Source organism: Lycorma delicatula, chromosome 6 (genome assembly GCF_047948215.1).
Source record: "Lycorma delicatula isolate Av1 chromosome 6, ASM4794821v1, whole genome shotgun sequence".
NCBI classification, from domain to species: domain Eukaryota; kingdom Metazoa; phylum Arthropoda; class Insecta; order Hemiptera; family Fulgoridae; genus Lycorma; species Lycorma delicatula.
Window position 1 is genome coordinate 85,767,956 of NC_134460.1, and position 26,074 is coordinate 85,794,029.

The 26,074-nt window shown below is 29.5% G+C and overlaps 1 protein-coding gene across 3 annotated transcripts in view; it reads right to left on the reverse strand.

The window, feature by feature from the left end:
- LOC142325993 (roundabout homolog 2-like) overlaps window positions 1-26,074 on the reverse strand; it is a 1,010,872-nt gene that overhangs the window by 449,525 nt on the left and 535,273 nt on the right. The gene's annotated exons all lie outside the window — the stretch shown is intronic.

The following is a 26,074-nucleotide window of genomic DNA, read 5'->3' on the forward strand; positions in this document are numbered from 1 at the left end:
AGGGAGGGGTCACCAGAAAATTAAAAAATAACATTCTACGAGTCGGAGCGTGGAATGTTAGAAATCTAAAAAAGGTTGCTAGGTTAGAAATGTTAAAGAGGAAAATCAGAAGAATCCAGTTTAATCGTAATAGAAAAATATACACATGGAAAAAAACCAGGTGATACTGCAAGATATCAGATAGATAATATCATGGTTAACCAAAGATTTAGAAATCAACTCGTCGACTGCAAAGCTTACCCTGGTGCAGACATTGATAGCGACCATAATTTACCAATAATGAAATATAGATTGAGGTTTAAAATCCTGAAGAAAATGTATCAGATTATTAATTGGTGGAAGTTAGAGAAGCTTGAGGAAGAGGAGATAAAGAAGATTTTAGAGAACGACATCGCAAGAGGTCTGAATAAAAAAGATAAAATAGAAATTTTAGAAGAAGAATAGGAGAATGTTAAAAAAAATTCTTAAATCAGCAGAAGCGAACTTTGGCGGAAAAAAGAGAACTAGTAGAAAACCTTGGATGTCAGAAGATATATTGCAGCTGATGGATGAACGTAGAAAATATAAGAATGCTAGTGATGAAGAAAGTAAAAGGAACTATCGACAATTAATAAATACTATCAACAGGGAGTGCAAACTAGCGAAAGAAGAGTGGATTAAAAAAAGTGTTCAGAAGTGGAAACGGAAGTGAACATTGATAAAATAGACGGAACACATAGGAAAGTTAAGGAAAACTTTTCGGTACATAAATTAAAACCTAATAATGTGTTGAACAAAGATGGTACACCGATTTATAATACGAAAGGAAAGGTCGATAGATGGATGGAATATATTGAAGAGTTATACGGAGGAAATGAATCGAAAAATGGTGTTAGAGGAAGAAGAGGAAGTCGAAGAGGATGAAAGGGGAAAAACAATAGTCAGATCTCAATTTAAGAGAGTATTAAAAGATTTGAATGGCAGAAAGGCTCCTGGAATAGACGGAATACCTGTAGAATTACTGCGCAGTACAGGTGAGGAAGCGATAGATAGATTACACAAACTGGTGTGTAATATTTACGAAAAAGGGGAAGTTCCGTCAGACTATAAAAAGAGTGTTATTGTCATCATACCAAAGAAAGCAGGACAGATAAAAGTGAAGAATACAGAACAACTACTTCTGTAATTCTTCTGTACAGAATTCTAGTAATGATACCAAAGAAAGCAGGGGCAGATAAATGTGAAGAATACAGAACAATTAGTTTAACTAGTCATGCATCAAAAATCTTAACTAGAATTCTATACAGAAGAATTGAGAGGAGAGTGGAAGAAGTGTTAGGAGAAGACCAATTTGGTTTCAAGAAAGGTATAGGGACAAGGGAAGCAATTTTAGGCCTCAGATTAATAGTAGAAGGAAGATTAAAGAAAAACAAACCAACATACTTGGCGTTTATAGACCTAGAAAAGGCATTCGATAACGTAGACTGGAATAAAATGTTCAGCATTTAAAAAAAATTAGGGTTCAAATACAGAGATAGAAGAATAATTGCTATCATTTATAGGAACCAAACAGCAACAGTAATAATTGAAGAACATAAGAAAGAAGCCGTAATAAAAAAGGGAGTCCGACAAGGATGTTCCCTATCACCATTACGTTCTAATCTTTACATAGAACTAGCAGTTAATGACGTTAAAGAACAATTTAAATCCGGAGTAACAGTACAAGGTGAAAGGATAAAGCTGTTACTATTTGCCAATGATATAGTAACCAAGAATATTGTTCCTCATCAGTTTTGAAAAATTACTGATTGTGTTATCCAATAAATTTACTGCTACATAATTTGGGTATCGATCCAAATGAGTTTCATATCGTAGGCTGAAAAATCTCTAAAATGAAGTTTCAATTATTTAAAATTTTTTGGGAAAAATTAAAATTGTTTTTAAAATACAAATTATTTTGATTTTTTCACTGTATGGTTATAGTTAATTAGAATATTTGTATACTCTTTAAGTCTACTACTCCATATCATTATAAATCAAAATACTTTTAACAACAAACTACAGAGTGTCGCATAAGTTTCCATACAAAGGGAAAATAACATTTTTTTTTTATGAAGGCCATGGAAAAGATATAAAAAGTAAATCATCTCAACGAACCTACCAGCAACGCCATTACAAGTATACTCCAGCTGCGCTAGCACAGGGAGAGCATAATATATAAATAAAAATGGTTTTCATAAAAGAATATTTATTTTTCTATACATGGAAACTTATAGGACAACTGTATATTATATATGAGTATCTTCTTACCAAAAGAAAATTATTATAATTATAATCGAATACGTTAACAACAATTTCAATGTATTTGAATACGGAATTATAAGTATTTAAAATAAACAACCAGATCAAATAAAAAACTTATTTAAATTAAGATCAGTAGTAAAAATACGAGTAGCTGCCGGAGTACAAATATAATAAATGTACGAACATTGGATAGTAAATTTTGTAAATTAATGTACACAACATACCATTAACACCTAAGTTGTTAAGAATATATAATAAGAGTCCTTCACAGAAATTACTGAAAATTATACTCTACGGAAAACTAACACCTACCTATGTAAGACCTAATACTTATAGTGTGGTAAAAAAAAATACGTAAAGATAACCAAGGAAATAAAAATTTGTCTTTTTTTTATTATTAACAATTCGAAAAAATGAACAATCATAATAATTATTAAATGATTACACTGGATATTGTTTTATAAAAAAAATAATAACCTTACAATATCTGTAAAATGTTTAATTATAGAGTAATACAAAAAAAAAGTTACAAAGGTTACTTCAATGACTTAAATAATAACATAAAAATATCTCCATCAAACCAAACACAAAGACAATAAAAAATAATAATGATACTTTTAAATAAGCTGAAATAAATGTTTTATTACACCAGGAAATAATTGAAGTCATTTATTATTTTTCATATTTTAAATGATACTTAATGAATATTACTTAGAAGAGGAAACTACGATCGTACTGAATTAAAAAATAAATAAAAAAAGAAACTTTAGGAAAATGTAAAAAATACACAAACAAAAATTATATTCATGACCGGTGAAACAGTAGGAATTTACGTAGCTATAGGCGTACTAGACCATTTTTATTCTAGAAGCGTAGAAAAAGTTTTTGATTTTTTTTATGATGCTTACGGCATACATCGTGTTACTAATTTCATTTACAGCACAAGTAAAACTAATTTCAAAGGGTTGAATTAGGGTAGAATATTTAAAAACTTCTTTTTTCTTTCTTTTATGCCTATTCGGCGTTTAGGTCTTTTGATGATTTTCGTTCTAGTAGAACCAGTATATTGTACGATACATACAATTCTCAGATAGAATCTTATTAGCTCAATAATAAAATAACAAACAAAAGAAATATGCCTATTGTGGACAAAAATTTATTTATCCGGTATTAAAAAAAAAAAAAAATATTATCCAATCAAGAATCAGGAATTTATCCTCTTATAAAACCCAAAATGGTATTGTATTCTAAATCAAAAGCCCAACAATAGCTTATAGCATGTAACTCGATATCTTACAAAATTATTTTTAAATCTGTACTTTAAATTTTAAAACAAATTAATTCTTATAATAATAAACCATCATTTATTCAATATTGGTGTTGTTTCAGTAAGTAATCGATGAAATTTTTATCTTAAAAATTTGTCTTTTTTTAAGAATCCGATCGCGTTCTGAAATGCAATAAAATATAATACTTCTTTATTATAATTTTTAATTATATATTTTTTTACTTTCCTTTTATAATTAAACGCAATAATAATTTTTTGTTTCCTATTAGTTTAAATTTTATTTATATTTATTTTTAATTTACCAATTTTTGTGGAAACAAAAGATGTTTCCACAAAAATTAAACTCCGGAAAAAGATATAGACCTTTTTTCCGGAGTTTCTGAGTTCGAATTCAGTCTTTTTTTATACGTTACAAAATTAATTAATGATCATTTATCGGCAGTTATTATAGGATGCTAGCCACAATCAAATGAAATATAGAGAAGTTAATTTCTGTTTGGCTTTCTATCATTCAAGTCAGTTATAGTCATTCAGCATATTTATTCGTTGTTCTGAGGAAACTTATTATAAATCATTTAAAAAATAATAATATTTCATTCTAATTAAAAATAATTTGGCTTGCTACATTAGCATGACAAATTAATGATCAAATCCAAATGAAACTATAAAAATAAATAAAATTTAATTAAAAAAAAAAAAACGTGAAAGTAGGATTTGCTGGAGAAATCTGGAAAATACCCAAAAATACGATTCAAATCATAGAAAATACGATTTTTATTAATTTTTCTTTAATTTATGATAACAAGAAGATTTATTATTTAAGTCAGGAACGTAATCTTTTACTATTTTAAAAGCAAATCAGGATTTTTAATCCGGAATTTTTATAAGTTTACGAAATACTTTTAGATCAATAACATAGATTTATAATTCATTAACAATGGTAACAACCATATGAACAGTGTTATTCCAAAGATTGAAAACTCATCAAAATTCAAATTTGGAAAATAATTTTAAAATTCAACATTTTTCAGCTAATATAAATTTATATTATAGTTCAATGAAAGGGATTTCAATAAATAAAAAATATTTAAATCATAAACCATTTGATCATCAATAAAATAATATGATGTACATAGTTCGGGGTCAATGAATTTAAGAGATTAGTTGATTTTAATACTAAGATGTACAGTAAACCAGTTTTTAATCTGTTAAAAACTTCCTTCCATATAAAGTAAAGAAAGCGGTCGTTATTTAATTTTATTCTTTCTCTCTCTTTTAAATCATTTTTATTAACATAACAGAATAAAATTAAAAAAAAAGAAAAGAAAAATCAAATGTCATAAAAATTATTTATGCAAATTATACAGCCAAATATAAACGTACAAAGTAATATTTTATCTGTATATCGAAAATATGAAGTGGTTTCTTTTTAAAATGTTAAAGTTTTAAATGAATTTTATTGCTTTATATCTTTTTATTTATATACTGGTTAATTCACTAATATCTTCAATTAATACGAACTTTTACATTAACGATATAATATTATTTAGGCTGATTCTAGAGAAAAGATTCGTTTCCATAAAATAAATCATCCCTAGGCAAATTTCATGATTTCAAAATCAATTTAAAATCCATAAAAAACCATAATTATCCGTACTAATCATCATATTTAATAACATTTCTATTATTTTTTTATCTCTTTAAAAACAGTTATAAAAATGCTTTATGTATACCTCCACTAATTTATAATTTTTTTACGATGCCTAACAGCGTAATTCATTTACATTGACTAATAACAAAATAAAAAAACATAAGGCATAAATTACGTAATTAAATGTGTTTTTACAATAAACCATACAACAAAAGATGATGCCTATCTATTAAAACCAGTTAAAAATTCATCAGTATGAACTTATAAAAAATTTGATGAAAGTTTTATTTTAATGATCGTTCTTTTCTAAACTTATATAGTAGCAGACCCATCGCGACTTCGCCGCGCTATATGGTTACTTGCCTTTCCCGTCACGGTCAAAGGATGTTTTAGCCGGTACGGCTTCCTCCTCTAGCCAGGGAGCTTACCCCATGGATCTCCCTGCGTTCATTAAACTCATGCTTGTGAGAATAATTAAAATTTAAAGCTTGTTGAATATATATAAAAAAAAAGCTGACAACACAGTTGTAGAATTTTCCCGTCAGGCGGCTTTTTCTTATGCACGACAGCATACACATACACACACACACACACACACACACACACACACACACACACACACACACACACACTCACACACAAAGGTTAATTTAAAATGTTTATAATTTTATTTAAATATAATATTTTTCTACAGTTGTACGTCAGTGCTACACTAGCGCTCCTTATGTTGACAGGGGGTACCTATCCAGTATATCCGCTTAACCACATGTTTAGAGCATTTTTTGGGGTGGGATACGATTTTGAAAAACAAAATGGAATGTTATAATTTTACATAATTCGCCATTTTTGGAATGATGAATGATGGGGAAGACGAACTAATCAATTTTTGTAACATTTTTTCCCCGTCTTGAATTAAGGAACTGAAATATTTCTTTTCTAGCTTTTTACGCATTTAAACAATTATTAATTTTATGGAAAAATATAAAAAAAACCTAGACAAAAACTCCAAATATCTATATCAAAATAATAATAAATCCCTAAGATCTAACTTTTTTTAAAAATTTTAACTCCAGGCATAAGACAAAGAAAACTAAGGCATTTAAGTAATTACGCAACACTAACTTAGCCAATAACAATAAAAAACTAAAACGCAATAATGCACGCGCACAGATGTGCGTACTAAATGAATTACGTAAAAGTTGAAGTAACGTGATGCAAATTATTGTTTTTCTTCATGAACGTTGAATGCATACGTCCTGTTTATTTACCCATTCAAAAACAGGAAGAACGAACTGTGACGAGATTAAGAACAATAATTGTTAGTATTCACAAAGGAGACCGAGTGGTAGACGGCGTTTCGTTACAGTCAGGTACCTCATTAAGATAGACGAAAAGCCCGCATAGAGATGCGTGTGCAGCTTTATTCTAATAGTAAAGTGTAAGAGAGCTAGCAGCCAGAATGGACGTACAGAATGGGATATCATAAAGGTAACAAGGAGTTAGATTGTAACAGAGAGGTATATATAAGGGTAGGCAACACGGATAAGGGTGAAGTTGAACAGACGTCATTAAATGAATGGTCCAAGTGGGTTTCGCGAGCGAAAGAGCGAACGAGCAAGTAAAACTGTAAGCGAGGGCAAATGTTTGCGGCTGAGAGTTGCCATAGCAATACCCTAAGATACAAAAACAACCCCCTCACTCTCTCACTCTATCTCCCTTACTCTTCCTATATAGCATCTAACCCGCTAGTCTCGAGTCTTCTTATAACAACCTCTCTCCATTCCCCCGACCGATACACACACCACCCTCCTTCTTATAATATTTTCTCTAGCCTAACTTTCTCCCTTTTACTGTTTCTCTTTCTTTTTGTCCTCTTCTATTTTCATCAATGAACGAACATAGACAATAACCGGCATAAGAAATTTATCGGCCAATAAAGATTAATACGCTCATTAATTCAGAGACACTACAGCAACTCTTTGTAAGGGGAAAAGAAACAGTTCTCTGCTTAACGATGTTAATGAAGAAAATCTACCTAATAGGACAATATTTCAAAAGTAAATAACACCAGAAATAAAATTAAAAAGAAAAAATAACATCTACTACACTATATTTATACAATAAAGTACAGTATTAAATTTTCAACCTAATGTATAGCACCCGCTTTCTTCTTGAATGATATGAAGTAAAACACACACATACAACGAAACAAACATCTTTATCAGTTTTTTTTTTCATAAAAGAAAAGCTAAAAGAGATAAAAAATACATACAAAAAAACAAGTACAGTAAAAGAGATAAAATACGATAAAAAAATCAAGGGAAAGAATATTCTAGAAAAAAGATAATAAAAATAAAAGTGGAACTGATAAGAAAAATAGAAAACTGCAATTTACCTGATACAAAACTTTACATATTAAAGCAGGGGTAATTTCGTAGCTAAATTATTAATAATAATATTAATGGTAATATTTGAGAAGGATAAACTCCAGTGTGAAGTGAGCAGCCTCACCAGTAGAAATATCTTAAAAAATACACCAACCATAACGTTATGACCATGAATAAAAAATAATTTCACCTCTTTTCTTTACTTAATTCTCTTCTTTAATATACCTATAAATTAACAAAATTTAATAAATATCTACCGACTAACGATTAATTACATAAATTTAAAAGAATAAGGTTGAATAATTATGACACTAATCATACAATTGATTTTTATAATAATCACGGTCATTTTATGCTTAAATAGTTCGAATAATGAATATTACAAAACGTATAATTATCTTAATTAAGAGTTAATTTAAAAAACAATTATATAAATAACTTGAAGTAATCACAATATTTCATATTTCCGCTAGGATTATCATAATTGATTTGAGTTATTTCCTGTCCATTTTAGCATTGTGACTAAACATTCTTAGTTGACGCGTTTCGGAGTATTTCCGATATCAAAACTACTTTTAGCAAACTTTCTAGAGAGAGCGTCAACTACAAATGGTAGAGTAATAATGATAGGAAGGGGAGAAAATAACACTCAAATCAAAAATAACTTAAATTTAAAGGTGATGAAGTGTTTAATAACCTATTCGCTTTCGCCAAACATAAACCTTTGATTCTGGGCAAAATAGTAAACTAATGCCTAATTAGAGGGAGTCTCCCTTTTCTATATTCCCTTTCTTTATCCTTCAACCCTTCTTTCTTGGACATATACTGTGGGAATTGTGTCATCCATCCCGTTTCTTTTTCTATGGCGTCATGCTGATACCTTTTCTTAGCAGACAAGGCACTTTGTTTTTTTTTGTTTTTTTTATTAAAAACAAGAAACTCTTCCTATTCGCAGATTAAAAAAAAAAAACAAGTCAAATTAATAATGGCTTAGATTTTGACCTCGGTTTATTCGTCTTTTTTTTTCTTTTTGTGTTTTTGTAAAATTTAACAAATAATAGAGGATGTTTATTTACCGAAAAAATTCCTTGACTAAACAAAAGGAGTGTTACGAAACTGCATGAATTGCTGCTACTTCGGTATTGTATACTAGTAGTAATGTAATGGTACCTCACTCAGATCATTAAAACATAACTCACTGATGCTTATATATCACAATGAAGCAACGGTAACTTCAAGATTTAGTTTGAGTTTTATTTAAATACAAATTAATTTCAAATTCTAATTCTATTCTTGCGAAACCTGTAACGTATGTGTATATTAACAAAATATTATTATGTTACGGTATAATACGATCCGAAGATATTCTACGGTTTAAAAATCTTTCACATATTTCCATTTAACGCAGAAATGCTACTAAACAATCACCTTCAAAACCTCTTTCTAATTATGTAACCAAATTCCTGTTGTAAATTTCTTTCTTTTTAAGAAAAACTGCCGATTTCTACAACATCTCCAAACCAGTTTACGAGAAAAGTACGACATTAATATGACTTGGGTTAAATATAGAACTAAATTACCATTTTGAAGAACCACAATTCTACGAGATTATGATTCGTTATTATACTGATAATTTTTTCCTACTGGCTTTTGAAGCAATGGATATACCTTATTGTTTCATAACAAAAGGGTTATATATTAATTTCCTGCTTGTCACGATTAAACCAGTTTTTCTTTAAAAAATGCGACTGTAAATCACCTGAAGCAGCATCACCAGAAATTCTCTTTCTGAACGTATTGATGTTCATTAAAAAATTAATCCCTTTGTTGAACAGAGTGAAACTGTTATATACTTTTGAATATCACCTGCTCCTGATTTTAGTAGGGTTGGTATACTGATAAACAACGGCAAATTCGGTTCAACAAAGAAGGCAAGAGGAATTGGAAACACTTCACTCTTCATTTTCTCCCAGTAAGCTTGGTATGAGATGCTTATTATTACTGAGAACAGCTATTTCGTTTTCAGGAATGATTTATCTCATGTCAAATAGACTACAATGGCTAAAACTAACCACTTATCCTATAATATATTGAATAACCAAGCTTTTTTGCAAGTAAAATATCAGAAAAAATAATGTAACAGTTTAAATTCTTTAAAAATGTCTACTTCTCGTATAGCCAATTATAAATTATCAATACGATTTAAAGCATTCGTTCTCAAAGCGGACGATAACGCCCCCTTGTGGACACTGGAGGCTTTCAGGGAGGCAGTAGAAAGCCCACAGAAAATTGAGGGCGTTCAGACGGTTTAGGAAAACGATGACTATTAAAAAAAAAGGAAAATATTATGGTTTCCTGATCTTTAAAACTAAAATGTAAGTTTCAAATCAGAAATAAGATTTGCCAGATTTAAAAACAATATTCCAATTATTATTTTTAACAAATGGTAAGTTTAAAAATTTTGGGAGCGCTAGAAATTAATAATTCTCAATGTGGGCGTGGGCGAAAAAGTTTGAGAATCAATGATTTAAAGTACTGACCCGTCGATTGGGTAAGTGAACAGTAATGCTGCCGGATTCACATATTATAAATTTCCTATATTTTGAGAGAAACCCGGTTTTAAAACCCGAAATTAAAATATACATGTCTATTATTTAAAATTCCCGATATATCTAACTATAGTATCTTACGATACTGAGTAGTCTGGTAGGACAGAACAGAAAGTATGTAGAGAATCCAAGTCCCTATATGACATCATCAGTTTTATGACATGTAGAAAATCTATCAAGTAAGAATGAGAAGTATATGTTCAAAAATCAATGTACACTAATCTGAAACTACCTTGTATATGTTGTAAATATATTTTCTTTGTATAAGCTTACACTTCTGGGTAAAAGATTCAAAACTATTAATATTACGAATGTTAAGTAATGTTTAAGCTCCCAGCGACAGAAGTTTAATGAATAACGCCTTTTAGAAGAAGTTTAATGCATATTCCCCATTAAACTAATTATAAAATAAAGTATTTTTGAGATTTCGAAGAATGTTTTCATTAAAACGAACAAAAGTATTTAAACATAATTTAATCCTATATAAATTGTTTATAATTATATTGAAATTGAAATTGATAAACAATATACACCAATTAGAACAAAGAATAAAATTTAAAAAAAATAATACGTATATTTTAAGGTGACAAATAACTAATTAATTGACCTGGATGTGTCTATAGACCTATAGAATTAATTACATATGTGTTGTCCGCCAAGTTTTCACATTTCAGTATCTATGAAACCGGTTGTTAAAGAGTACTGGAATGAAACTGTCAACTGATTTATATAAGAAAGTTATACATGCGTAAAATATAAACATTCTTGTAATAAGTTTAATATTGGCACATGATACGACTGATAATTAAGTAACGGAATATATTTTTGTAGTAATACCAATATATATGTGAATATACGATATTTAATGTTATTTGTAGCCAATATATAAAGAATAGGTCATTTATGTATACCATTAGCATAATTAATCCAGCTAAGTTACCATGTCCAAAGGTTGAAAGTTTGGATCCTACTCGGACCGGTCAAATTGTTAACCAACGTGCAAGACAATTTTTTACCCACCGACTATATAACATATTTATTATCCAGATAGCATGCCATTAACTATTTCGTTCATTTTATTAATTTCGCGAAAAACTGACTGTTAATGAAGTTTAATCTTTTTTTTTTCATAATAATTTACTATTAATTACTGAATATTAATACTTTTACATCGCAGTACACAGAAAACATAGCTTATACTGCGCAAAAAACAACCACGCTTATGCAGAATTACTCAAAGTAAAAGTTACACTGCTTCTAATAACTCGGGTTAAATATTAATTGCTATAAACAACAAACATTTGTCATAATAAACCTGACTTAATTGTTTTTATTTTATACTTAATAAACTACTTATTAAAAATTATAATTTATTTAATATTGATATATACCGGTTGAGCAACTGTATCTCAACTTAGAACCGCTAAAAACTGAATATAATTGTGCCGTGTAATATTTTATGATTAAATAAAATTTTAAAAAACTGGAAACATAAAATAAATTTTGTATTTACATTAGCAAAAGTTTACATATTTACCATATTTTTACAAAAGATATTCGAAGTGAGGGCCCTGTGCAACGATGGACTTTAATATTCGAGTGATCGTAATGAGTCACCTAACACAAAACAGTGTCGCCAATGTCGTCGATTTCTTGTTGAATGTTCCCCTTAAATTTATCGAAAACGTGGGATCAGATTCATTAATTCTATCCTTCAAATAGTCATAAGGAAAAAATCGCAACATGACAAATCTTGGAACGCGGAACCAGTGCCCTCTGCCTTTCAGTAAAAGTCGGATAAACGCATGCTAGTAGATAGATTGATATGGGTCTTGTTGAAAGAAGCGATACACCTTTTCACGATCTGTTAAATGGACTTAAAATTCTTCGAAAATTGAACTGTACAAATCTTTATTGATAGTCTGGTCAAAAAAATATCAGTTCGCTCTAAACGATTACCAGAAACAGGAAAAGAAAAACCGGTTTTCAGTTTCGGCTATATTATGACTAAAAAAGTCTATCATACGAATAATGCATAAGTATAATTTAATGCGTTTTTTAATAAGGTTTATTTGTTACGTTAAACTACTCATATTAGTAGAATATATATAGTAAAAATAAACAAAGTTTTTACTCTAATTTTTTTAGTAGTTGAATTCTATCGTTTTAATATAAACTAGCACGCACCGTAGCGAAGCACGGGGCCTAAGGGGGCTACAGCACTCGCCAAAATTGTCGGGTTATGGGAGCTACATAATTGATTACTGGAAATATCCCGCAGACCAGAAATACAATACTTTCTTATCGCTTTCCACAAACACATGCGTAAGCAGCTAGACGGCGTTCCAAGAATCTTCAAAAGGTTTTCAAGTTCTTTTGAGAGGTTCAGTTGGTCATGGAAAAGTGGATGAACAAAAAACCTTAGCGATGTATTATGATAATAAATATTCTGAATCTGTCCTCCAAGCGGAGTATCTTATCTCATGCGAGATAAAGTAATTAAATTTAAAATGCGATCTAGAAGTCATTGAAGTATCGGATCGCTGCAATAAAGAATATTTGAGGAATATCCATTATCTCTTGCAAGTTTTAGCAATTCTTCCGGTAACATGTACTAATGAACGCTCTTCTTCCACAAGAAGAGAGTCAAAACGATTGCATGTAACAAGTCAAGGGATGGAAAATTAAGTTTTTTACTTTCTTTGTCAGTGCATAGAGATATTACTGTTAATCCTGATGAAGTTTTAGATATTATAGTGAGAAAGAAATATCGACGACTAGCTTTCTAATAATTCATAACTATTATTCGAGTGTAAAAGTGTGAGTGTAAAGTAAAAATGTGGATTATGAAAAAAATTATATACTAAAATTATGATTCTTATTTGCGTTGTAAATGATGTATTAAATTTAAGCATATGTTTTGTATTATTAAAAAAACAATAAAGTATTAAAAAAACCGTTTCAATATAAAATGATTTTCATTATTATTAGTATTATTTTATCATCATCCCCCCTTAGCCTCCCTGAAAAAAAAATCCTAACTACGTGCCTGACTAGTTATTCCAAGCAAAATCGTTTAATTAAACTTTTCGAATACCTACTCAAGACTATGTAAATAAATTTTTAAAAATGCAAGTTCATAAAACAAGAAATATACAAAATAGAAAAAAAATTTCATATAATAAAATTTAGCGAAAAAGAAGCTGAATTATTTAATTCCATTTAATTTAAGCTGAATTCAACCATTTAATTTTCCTATAAAGAACCTAACTAAAGAAGAACCAAATGTTATACAATATCCTGAAGAGTAGATTCAACTGATAAAGTTAAGATGAATGAGTTTGAATAGTTCCGATCAATGAGTTTAAAAGACTTCAGTTCAACCCACCGGGTTAGTCTAGTGAGTGGTGAACGCATCTTCCCAAATCAGCTGATTTGGAAGTCAACAGTTCCAGCGTTCAAGTCCTAGTAAATTCAGTTATTTTTACACGGATTTGAACAGATCATGGATACCGGTGTTCTTTGGTGGTTGGGTTTCAATTAACCACACATCTCAGGAATGGTCGAACTGAGAATGAACAAGACTACACTTCATTTACACTCATACATATCATATCATCCTCATCCATCCTCTAAAGTATTATCTGAAAGGTAATTACCGGAAGCTAAACAGGAAAAAGAAAGGAACGACTTCAGTTAAATTAGAAGGTTGTCAATTCGAGAGTAATGGTATTGTTTTTACATTTTCAAGCCTTATTTTTCACCAAATGGACTGAATGATTAATTTTATTTTTATTTTTGTTTTTTTTTTTGTAGGAAAAGTTTTTTTGATAATTTCATTACAAGTTTTCCAAATAACTTGCCTAGAAAAATAAAAAATATTCAAAAAAAAAAGACAATTACTTGACGATTTAAATATATTTTTCATTATTACGTCGTCATTATTGCTTAGTATTAAATTTTTTTAGCATTTTATCGATTTTTAAGGATGTAAATACAGTCTGATGACATTATATTAAAAACAATTTAGACAAAAACCTCTGAATTAAAAACTTAAGTTAAAATACATATTAATGTATTTCAAAAGATCATAGTTTACGCTCGATAGAAGTTATCTTACGTCATTTATTTGAATTTATTATTTTTTATGAAGAAATACAAAAAAAATATACATATTCCTGTACCAAGAGATCCTACGCTCACGCACGGTCGTAATCTCTTTTTTATAGTTTTTTTTGCATTCCTTGTTTGTTCTTATCAAGACACAGATTTTTCGTCGTTCCGTTTTTACGATCAACCTGTTTTCTATACCCAACATTTAAAGTTTTTGTTACTTCGAAAATACTGAAAGTAATATTAAAGATTGTTTATGTTTTAATTATTTACCAATAAGTAGCCAATTTCATTTTAAATACGGTAATTTTAAATTCTCAGTAAAAATCAAGTATGATTTCTTAAAATACGAATTTAAGTAATTTTCAAAATTGAAGTACAAGCATTGTTAGAAAATGTTAAAATACAAAGCAGTCCATTGTTTTCAGATAGTCACGGAGGTGTGAATGAACAAGATTGACGTACAACTGTTCGACGGCTATGGTATTCAACTAGGATCAGAATCGTGTTTCCCCACGCAATTAAAATGCAATCGAAATTTTCAGCCAGCTTTCTTTCTATTCATCCAGTAGAAATAATGTAATTATAGTGGTGATATTTGGATAATACAGTAGAAATATTTATTAGTAAGCAAAACTAAAAATTGTTAGGGTCAGTCATAACCCTACAGCTTAACATCTAAGTTTTATTTGCCTCATTCGTTTTAACGAAATTGATTTACCTGAATTAAAAGTTCAAAAAAGAAAAATACGTTACATTTCTTCGTTAATGTATTTCAGTAAAATGTTTTGCTTATTTATTAATTAATTTTTTTTGTTCGTACATCTTTGGACCACCAATACATGACCTGAAAGTTCATGTATCCCTCGCCAACTGTTGTGTCTAGTGTACTAGTTGTTGTATTGTATTAGTCTGCTGTGTTTGCATTTTGTACAAAAATGTGTCGTGTTATTAGTAATCGGATAACGTTATCTGGTTAGATAGTACAATAAACCCCGCTCGCCCGTCTCGCCAAAAGCCAGCCGACAGTTCGGCGGTTGTTAAAGACAGGGGCAAAGTTTCAGCTGACTTAGTGTACGTAGTTGGCGCTTTTTTCTTTATTTCCACAAAACTTCATCATTATCTCTGCTTATATTTTCTTCTTTTTTCACCCCACTTGAGATTTCTTTTAGGTTTTATTTTTTTTCTTGAAACTTATTCATCAACCAATTTTCTAAATGTATCTCTTTCACATATACAATTTTTGTTTATCTTTAGTTCCTCGAAGTCTTTTTCGATCAGTTTGTAGCAATTTTTGTCTTTTTTTCATAAATAAAATAAAAAATGTTCTTTGTCAATCTGTTGTTCATTCTATATGTATGTCCGTAGATCCTTTTATTCATAGTTCTTTCAATATTTTCTATTACTTAGGTTTTCAGCTTTTCTTAGTACATTCTATCCTTATATTTTGGACCATATATATTTTTGAGGAGTCTTTTAACAACTCTTTTTTATATTTACTAAAAGAAAATATATTAAATTAATGCCTAAAATGATAATAAACACTTCAACTTATTTTGGTAACAGATATACCCATTCTCAAAGAAACTGATATGGAAACTAAAATTACTACGGTTGTTTCATTTTTAAATTGGTCTAATGAAGTTTTCAAAATAATTTTAACAAGATTTCAGACTAGACATCATTTAAAAAAAATCCGTAAAATAATTGAAAACAACCAGCTTCCAAAAAATAATCATTCCCTCTCAAACTTTCAAAAATTAATATAATAAAAAAAAAGCTGAAAAAGTATTGTATGACTGCTGGCTACGCCAGAAAATCTTCGCAACTCATTCATTAAAAAGTTTTTATTTTTATTTTCGTATTAAACGTTAAAATAAAAGTAACAAAAAATTTTCTGAATTTTCGTAAAATTTTGAGACCCCACGTACCAATGGAGCTTTTTTTTGATTGATTGTAATGATTACAAAGATATGATTTAAGCACGAAAATTTTCGAATTGGAAATAAAAAAATTTTGGTTTTGGGGGTCGAGCTACTTATTAAACTAGTAAAACTCAATTTAAAAAGTAAAATCTTTAACAAAATTAATATATCTTAAAAAATAATTGTTCAAAATATTGAAAAAATACAGTATAATTTTCATGATAATAATTTAAAAAATCCTTAAGAAGGAATTTTTGGGTCCAGGATATATTATAGGGGCCAAAACTACATGAATTTAACTGTCCATAAAGTGACAAAGAGATAAAAAAAAATTAATAATAAAAATTAAGTGTTAGAGCAAAAAAAAATATATTACAATATATTTTAGAGGTGGATAATAAATTTAAAGTTTCCAAAAATTATCATTTATAGGTTAAGCTTAATAAATCTGCCTAAGTATAGTTTCTCTAAATCTAACACCCCCCTTCATAAAGGCTGAAACAAGAATGTAAATATTTTCAAAAAGACTTTTATGTATTTAAGATCCGGGGTTTACAATTTTAAGGCACTTTTTGATAACCTTATATGTGATGTACAAAGTGTAAAAAAAACATGTTTATAATATTAAAACCGAAGGAAGATACAGCAAAAAAAAAAAAAAAAAAAAAAACATGTTTCAATTTTAAGATATGGGATTGATTTTTTGAAAATATTTTTTTGGATTAATTTTATACGCGATGTGCCTCAAACTAAAGTGCCTCAAAAGAAAATTGAAATTGACCTTATCGCGATGACCCTCATCCCCTGAACGAATTTTGAAAAAAAAAAGATTAATATCTCAATGCCCCGTAAATATAAATATTTGAGCCAAATTTGAAGAAAATCGGTTCGGTGGATCTTAAGATAAAAGGCTAAAAGCAGTGCGATGCATACATACGTATAAGTATTTTTTGGTCTAGATGAACTAGTTGGACCCTAAAACGTAAAGCTTTCCAAAAAAACCCGATACCAATTTTTGATACCATCACCATAATTTCCCCTTTAATATAGATATTGTAGCTTTATTCGCCACGAAAGTAAAAAGTAAATTTCAGTTTCTCTTGTAAAAAAAAATCAGATCATCTTATCACGATTTAATTTTATCACAAATTATAAAAATTCTCTATAAAATATTTTTTTGCATTCATGATAAGAAAGCACAATAAGAATAATTCTACTATGCAGTTGAAATGAATAATAATGAAATTATAGAACATTGGAAACCAAAAATTATTAATTTCATAAGTGAAATATATATCAGCATAAAAATTACAGAGAATATATATATATATTAATTAATTCAAAAATTAAAAATTCTTAAATTTAAAAAAGCTTTGGCCTAAACTTTAATAAGAGATAAAATGTTTTCAAAGTTAGCATCTCTAGTGAAATACAAACGTAATTTCATCATAAATTACCCAAATGACATAGTCAATGTAGGAACCACGATGTAACAAAATATTTTGAAAACGAATAATTATTTTTGATGTGAAAATTAATTGATATACTATCAACAACAATGGTTTAAAATCAGCTATAACACTTATTTATTTGATGGCGATAATGACTTCATATTAGAAATATTATTAACTTTAAATATGTACTAACGGGGAAATAAGGAATTAATATTGTAAAAGTGAAGATTATACGATATCTTTAGTTAAGGAAGTTTAATGTAGTCGATAATAAGACGCTGAAATTACATTTAATGTAATACTAACAGTAATACAAGCTTAATAATAGCAAGAATTAGGACGGTATTAAGATTACCAGATCATTATAATTAAGCTATCCTATTGCGTGACTCAGTGCCCCCCTTCCACTTTCCACTCAATTTCAATTATACCCTAGCCTTACAAACCACTCAACCCTCGTCTCTATACCTCCTCTATCAAATGTAATTTATCGGCAACATACACACGTGCCAAGCTGACAGTTAAATTACAAAAATTCTGACTCACCTGCACCAAAAATATTATAATTACCAGTTTTTTTACTAGTTATTAAAAGGATATTCCAACAAAATAAAATGAAACTTGTATTTTTCATTAAATAGGCTAAAATGTTTGTTTATATAATCAGAAATAACTAACTAGAGATAACATTTTTGAAAATTAATACATATATTTATCAACTACAACGTAGAAAACTCTACGTCAGTTTTTTTTATTGTTCTATGGTCCGCCAACCTTAAGGAATAACATTCTCTGCAAAACTAGAATGTGTTAGTTACAATAACATACTATACCACTATAGTGGTACCACCATATAACCATTAATTGGTAACCGTTGATTTTTTTAATGATTTTGAAAGGGCAAGCTGTACGCTGCTGCTGCTCTGACTTTCCTCTTCTCTCTCTCTCTTTTTTGTAGCCTCCAGAACCACCGTAAGATATACAAGATTACAGTACCAGTCTGTACCATCGACACAAAATAGTGTTCATAATGTAGAGAGAATGCGTCTTAATGTATGATTACACGGTGGGTGCCATTAGGTTACCATTTTAGTACCCTATTATATACAACATTATAGTTACAATAACACAATACTAATACAAATGGTGTTAGCATAACACTATGGTGTTAATATGGTACCAAATACTCCACTAATGGCGGATTACTCTGTCAAGTACTCCCCCATTAGTGAAGTATTGTAATAAAAGTATGGAATTTATTTATTTTTCTCTTTTTGGAATTACAAGACCGTTGATAATCAGTATTACATAACAGATTCTTAATTTGAATTAATTCTTCCCGGATAAACGGCAAATACATCTGGATGTATTCATTTTTGTCAAGGACAGATTAATGATTGTTTTTTTATCCTGTGCTCAAACACACACAAAATATTATGTATTCACGAAATACAAGTATCTTTCTAAAAGGTTGACAATTAAATTTCATTTAAATCAGTTTAATTTTTACTATTAATATTAAATAGACAACCAAAATGGTTGACGAATTGAATTTTTTTTAACCTCCGGAACCGCCGTTAGGTTTTGTTTCAGAGGATGAGATGAATGACAATTGTTGTAGCGTGTGGAAGTGCCATGCCTGACCGGGATTCGAAACCGGGACCTCCGAATGAAAAGCCGAGATGCTACCATTCGCGCCACAGAGACCAGTAACAAATTGAATTTAACTGCAGAAATTTTTTGGTTTAATTAATATGTAGCTCACAGCTGATAAATCAGCTGTTTTTATAAAGAAAAGTATATGTAACAGAAAAGCTTAAAATTTTTCAGATAAAATTTTAAAAAAATTACACAATTCAAATGCTTTGTTGACAAATTACGGCTTCCGAAAGTCAGGTAAAAGTCAGCGTAAACAGCAATTCAAATTTGTAATTTGTACAGCAGAATTAATTATTCATATAAATAATGAATTTCTGCAATTCAATGTTTTATTTACAATTCATTCAATTTATCTACTCGCATATAAATTGGGTTAAATTTTTAATTTTTTTTTATTTGACAGAAACAATTTTTTTAGAGGACTTTTTACCCTTTTTAATAAATTTTAAGATTCTTCTTTCACTTGAAAATGCTCTTTTAAATAAAAAAATAATAATGTAGAGTCTGGACCATCTCATTTAAATCTCTCTTTTTACTTTTTACTTTATTTCAAACTTTTATTTAACAAAGAATATTATTTAAGACATCAGAATGTATTTCCATAAAATTTGAGTATTTTTTCTAACACATTATAAAACATAGTTTTTCTAATGAAATTTATTTTAAAAAAAAACTACATTAATCATCAATGAATAATGCGAAAGCTAAATTAACTATTCTAGGAAGGGTTATGAAGAAAGATTCGCAAAAATGAAAGATATTTACAGACGCTCTATGACGAAAGAAAATGTTCAAAATCGCTTATTATAAATGCCATGAATAATATAAAGTCATATGTACACTTACGCTCATTCTTCCTTCTTATTTAACATTTCGGTATTATAGTTCTAGAGAACATTTCCACATTCTGGAAGAGCTAATCGGGTGGGGTGAGATTCATATGTAAGAAAAATCAAAATACTGGAGGAACAATATTTATTTTTTCATATAGTATTTAGTATAATGAAGTCCTTTCCCACGAAAGATCAAATTAAAAACTGTATTATCCTTAACTATCCCATCTATAATGTTACTTAATAGAAGCCGGTTAAATGAAATGCTTCGTAGTAAATTAATATTTCATGCGACCTAACGAAAAACGTTTCTTTTTTTCCAGAATGCTGAAAAAAGTACTTCCATTTAAAAAAATGAAACAAAGAACTGTTATAGTGTACATTTATCAGACTAATGATACATCTTTCACAAAAAAAAAATAAAGAATGCAATATAAAGATGAGGAAGAAGTACGCGAGAAGAAGGAGGCGGGAGAAGTTAGAAGTTACGAGCTTTTATAATACTAAAGGTTGAATAAGATTTCCATCACGTAGTGTTTAAGAGATGGAAAAACACACGATTTTAGAAAAAAAAGATGAATTCTTATTCTCTAGAACTTAATAATTCATCAGCAACAAAATAAAAAAATGCTAAGTAAATAAATAAAGAAATACACCTTTAGAAAAAAAAACGAAGACAAATCTCATGGTATGGTCAAATGTGTTTTTTCCCAAGTAATCAATGATTTAAGCAACCATAACACGTACACTAACAAAAATGGACCAAAGCAAAAAAATAAATTTGCTGAATGTCACGAAAAATAAGCGGTACACAAAATTTGTACGTACTGCATCACTATATAAATTTTCATTAACAAAAGAATTGTGTCCAAGAAGAATAAATAAATAAAATTTAACGTAATGAAGCGGTAAATACCATGCTAATTACAATAAAAAAAAATTATTTTTTTTTAACATGAAATAGACTGAATCTCAATATATATATTTATATATAATTTATAAAATTACACTACCCGCAGAATTAATTATTTTGTAGAAATTAATTTTAAGTTTTTTTACCTAGCGTTTTTGTTTTATCATAATTTTCCGTTGAGCACTTTCGGAGAAATTTCTGCTTTTTCAGAATAAAATTTATGATGAACAAATTTAAAGAAAAAAATTAATTATTTTTAAAATTTTGGAGATAGATGATTAATATCATTACAAAAAATGTGTCTGAAATAGCAAACTCTATGAGTTTGCTGAGAATCTACTAAATAGAGATTTAAAAAAAAAAAAAAAACAGAAATAAAAAGAAAATAAATATTAATTTTTAGTAAAATAAATAAATACACGTAATGATAATAAATACGTTGTATAGAACGTTGAAATTAATAATTAGCAAAAATCATTTATGAATACAAGAAAATAGTAAAGCTCAACATACATAAAATGAAAACATGCGCGCGCGCGCACATACACTCTGTATTATGGTTTAAAATTTTAACATTTATTTTTACTTTAGTACTGTATTACAAAGTACAATCAAATATAAAAAATAAATATGAAATGGCATAAAGGTAAAACAAATGTTCAATAATTCAATATTTTTCGAGGAATTTCAAAAAAACAAAGCCTAATTTTTTCAAAGTTTTAAAGGAAACAAAGCGTTAAAATGAAAAAAAAAATTATTTCAACAAAAAATTCAAACTGTTAATAGAGGAAGAAGCTCGATCCTCTTACAAATTTTCGATAAATTTATTGGATTAAATCAGAATGAATAATCAGTATATAATTGGAAACATGATACGGGAAATCGGTAATTACACGGAAGAAAACGTTGAAGGAAAGGCTTTTCCTTTTTTTGTTTAACCTCTGGAACCACCGTTAGGTATTGCTTCAGAGGATAAGATAAATGATTTGCAGCGTGTGTGAAAATGCCATGCCTGACCAAGATTCGAACCCGGGACCTCCGGATAAAGGAAAGGCTTGGATCATTTTAAATTGCTCTTTTTACACTAATAAAAATTTAAACACCATACATCCACATGTATTTAAAGAAAATTGGTTTAAAAAAAAATCGGATGGGGCTGTGTCGGGGCGCACGCCCCATTGGTTTAATCTGAAACGTTACAGATCATGGATGAAGTTCCTCTGAGCTACAGACCGACCAGCTTATCTATGAAGATAAATGGGAGGCACCATCGTATTTTTTGAACAAAACTGAAAGTCTCCAATGGAAAATTTTAGTTCCTTCATTTGACCAACCCTACAAATAAATTGGTCGGTCTTAGTCAGCGAGTCACTTTTAGTGTATTGGATTGAAATAAAAACGAGACATTGACTAAATTTAATTTTAACGTAACACAGAATGGTACAAGATATTTATTTCAACTAACATTCGACGAAAATTCTATTCAAGAAAACAATTGAACAACATTGTTCTGTGATATGAGAAGTAAGAAACATAAAACATAACAAGCAGCGGTAGGGTGCTCGCGCCGTTGGCGTCGTTCACTGAACGCGCCGTGCAAGCTTTGCGACGCTCCCGAAACGGTCTCGCTCGCTCGACACCGGAGATTGGGGTACCTTCCCTTTCCAACAATATGCGTAATTTATATTTCCGGCTGGTTTTTGCGCGGGCTGAAGTTGACATATTGAATTTTTATAATTCTTTACGCGTTTACTTTAATTTTTTACACATAAATATTGTCTAAAATACACTTATTACTTAAATCGATCTATCTTGAAAAACTCTAATCACAAGCACACACGAATTACCGCGACATCACGTCTAAATCGTGAGCTACACTGAATGGAAATGAGCGAGAGCGCCAGTTTTGGTCGATCTGCGCTGTGCCCCTTTCCTGCCAACCCGCTTGCCAGTGACGCAAACTCAAAGTCGTATCAGCGAGCTGACCATGTAAGTTATAAAACGAAATTACATTTACGTCTCTAAGATTAATAGTTAAGGAGTTACTAAGGTACGGCAATGTAGACCTTTTCGTTACGCTACAAATTTTTGTTCTGGTATATGGTATGTATGAATATATTTCGTAAATAAACACAATAAAGAATCATAATTTCGAAAGTTAGCGATGCAGAAGAGTAATAATTTTACGAATGATACCACCAATAGAAACAAAACAATATAGATTAGTAGTTTTTTAAAAAATAACTCATCTTCTATAAATGTTTCTAACAATTATAATAAAAATTACAGTTTAATTTGTAGAGTTTTATTAACAAAAAAAAAAATACAATGTTTTAAAATTACTTAATCGACGTATTTAATTTTAAAATTTCAAGAATATTTCTCTAAATTATTCATATAATATAAAAATTAAGTAGATTTTGGTATTAAAGAAACGACTGTATTAAGAAAACCATCCATTTTTTATTTTTTAAATGTACATTATCATAAGTTGTTAATATTATATACGTTGTAAATCTTCCTTAAAACCTTTTTCAAAATTAGAATTCAAAGTAAAAATGGGTTTTTTCCATTTAGTAAATTTATGAATAAACTTTTTAATAGCAACTATTTTGTATTCATGATTTCCAGGTTTAATCGATTGTTATAAAATTTCTCAAACCAAAAGGAAAACTATAGGAAAATAAAAATGTTTTATGTGAACATAAACGGTACAAAAGTCAAAATTTTTATGAAACCAAGCGGATAATGTAAAAGGCAAATAATCATTGCTCATAATAATAATCTTGAAAATGTAAAGAAAATAACTATAAATCATTCAAATCAATTTTGAATTATCATTTAAAAATAAATAATTAACTAATTATTTACTTTCTTAAAATGTATTTGATAAACTGGTTTAAAAATATCAATTTATAAACTATGATGAATAATACTATAAGCTTTAGCCTGCTAGAAACTAATAAGACAGTTACCCGACAAATAATACAAGAAACTAAAATGTTTTTCTTCATGTAATGGATATATAAATACGACAGGAATAATTCATAATTAAGAACATAAAATGAAACGAGACAGACTAATCAAAGAAAATAACAGTATTAGTTTCGGCCGCATGGTCGGATTGGGGGATGAAATTGAATTTTCTTTACATTTTAGGACATAAGAAGTACGAAAATACCATTCACTTAAAAATGAATAATTTCCTTATATACGCGTAAATATATATAGACCTATACATAAACATTTTGGCTCGAAAATCTCCAAAACCATTACATCAATTTCATTGAAATTTAGATATGATGTAGTAATCTCACTGTCTATTAGTAGTGCATGTAAAAATTTAAAGATTGGTCGAGTCGTTCATGAGTTACGCTTTATTTAAGGTCCACAATATAATTTCAATTTGAGGTATTTTTTTCGGTCGCATGGTGGAAATGGGAGATGTAATTTAATCTTCTTTACATTTTGAGATATTAGGAATACGCAAATACCATTCATGTATAAAATTTTTTAGCTCGAATATCTCCAAAACTACTTGAAATTTAGATAAAAAGTAGTACATCTGAAGTTTTGCACGTGGGAATTTGATGAAGATTGGTTGAATAGTTTATGAATTACGCCCAATTGTTCCAAAAAATCTGAAAATTTTGTGGCTCGGAAAATCTCCAAAACTACTAGATAATTTTAAACGAAATTTAGATAAGCTGTATGGATATAATAAATAGAGCAGTAAGGTTAGAGATAAATTTTTTCCCCGCCCCTCGGAGCCAGATCGGCAAGTAATCTTAAACTCAGCTCCGAGGGGTGCCATAGCCTCTAACTTGCTCGTCGGGAACAAAGTTCCCGTCAGATACCAGAGACTCGGTCTTCTAGGCGCCATGCCTCTAATGAAAGGAACCCAAAGGATCCCCCACCGGGACTAAGTCTTACTTTCCACCCAACGGTACTGCAGAGTCCCCACCCGATCATCGTAAGCGGGAGTTCGAAGCCTCTCACCCGCACCCGGATCGGGCAGTCCCTCACAGATACCGTGATATTCCTATGCAGAAGCAGTTCCAGGTGTAGATGGAGCTATCTTGCATCCCCGAGCCCCGGTCGCATGGCCATGTGACTTGCAGGATAAGCAAATAAGGTCCTGCTGGAAGTCCTTGCGTAAATGACCAGCTTTACCACAAGTAAAACAGTGGCCGCTTCTGTCTGCGCCAGAACAGAACTTGGCTCTTTGGCGAAGATTAGAGGTAAATTAATGAAGATTTAGTTTGCCTACCGATATTTTAGAAGTTCGAATCCAATTCAAAGCGGTTAATATTTAATATTTATTTTTTACCTAATTCAAGATTTCCCAACTAATCAAACAGTAATGAATACTCGTTGTCATTGATGAAGAAATTAAAGATCGTCGATAATGAATATTCATAAAATCAAATTATTCGACAGATTAGAACACGTTTGGCTGTATTTTATACTTAAGATACTATACACTTTAAAATCGCTAAGTTCAACTTCTAAAAGGCAGTATATAAAAGTTAGCGCAATATAGAGAGTGATTCACGAAAAATGTAAAGAACTTTCAGGATATGTTTTACTGGTAAAATTAAAGATGTTAAACTTAGAAATAGTTACGTTTATATTTAGTCTCTGTGGACTTAATTCATACCATTTACTCAACTTCAAATCTTTTACAAGGTTTATTTAAAACATTTATTTGTTTATAATCCATATAATAAAAATTATTTTACTACCCCTGATTTTTAGAAAAATACTAAAAATACATTACTGGGACCTATTCTTTTTTCAATATTCAATCAGTTTCATGTAAAATGATTAAATTTACCCCTTAATTAGGGTCCGAAGAACAATAGTCTGGCTTAATTTTATCGAAGGCGCAGAAATCAGGGCGAAATCTTTTGCCAGCCGACATTCGTTAACCCAAGCGATTCCGAAGCTATGTTTTAT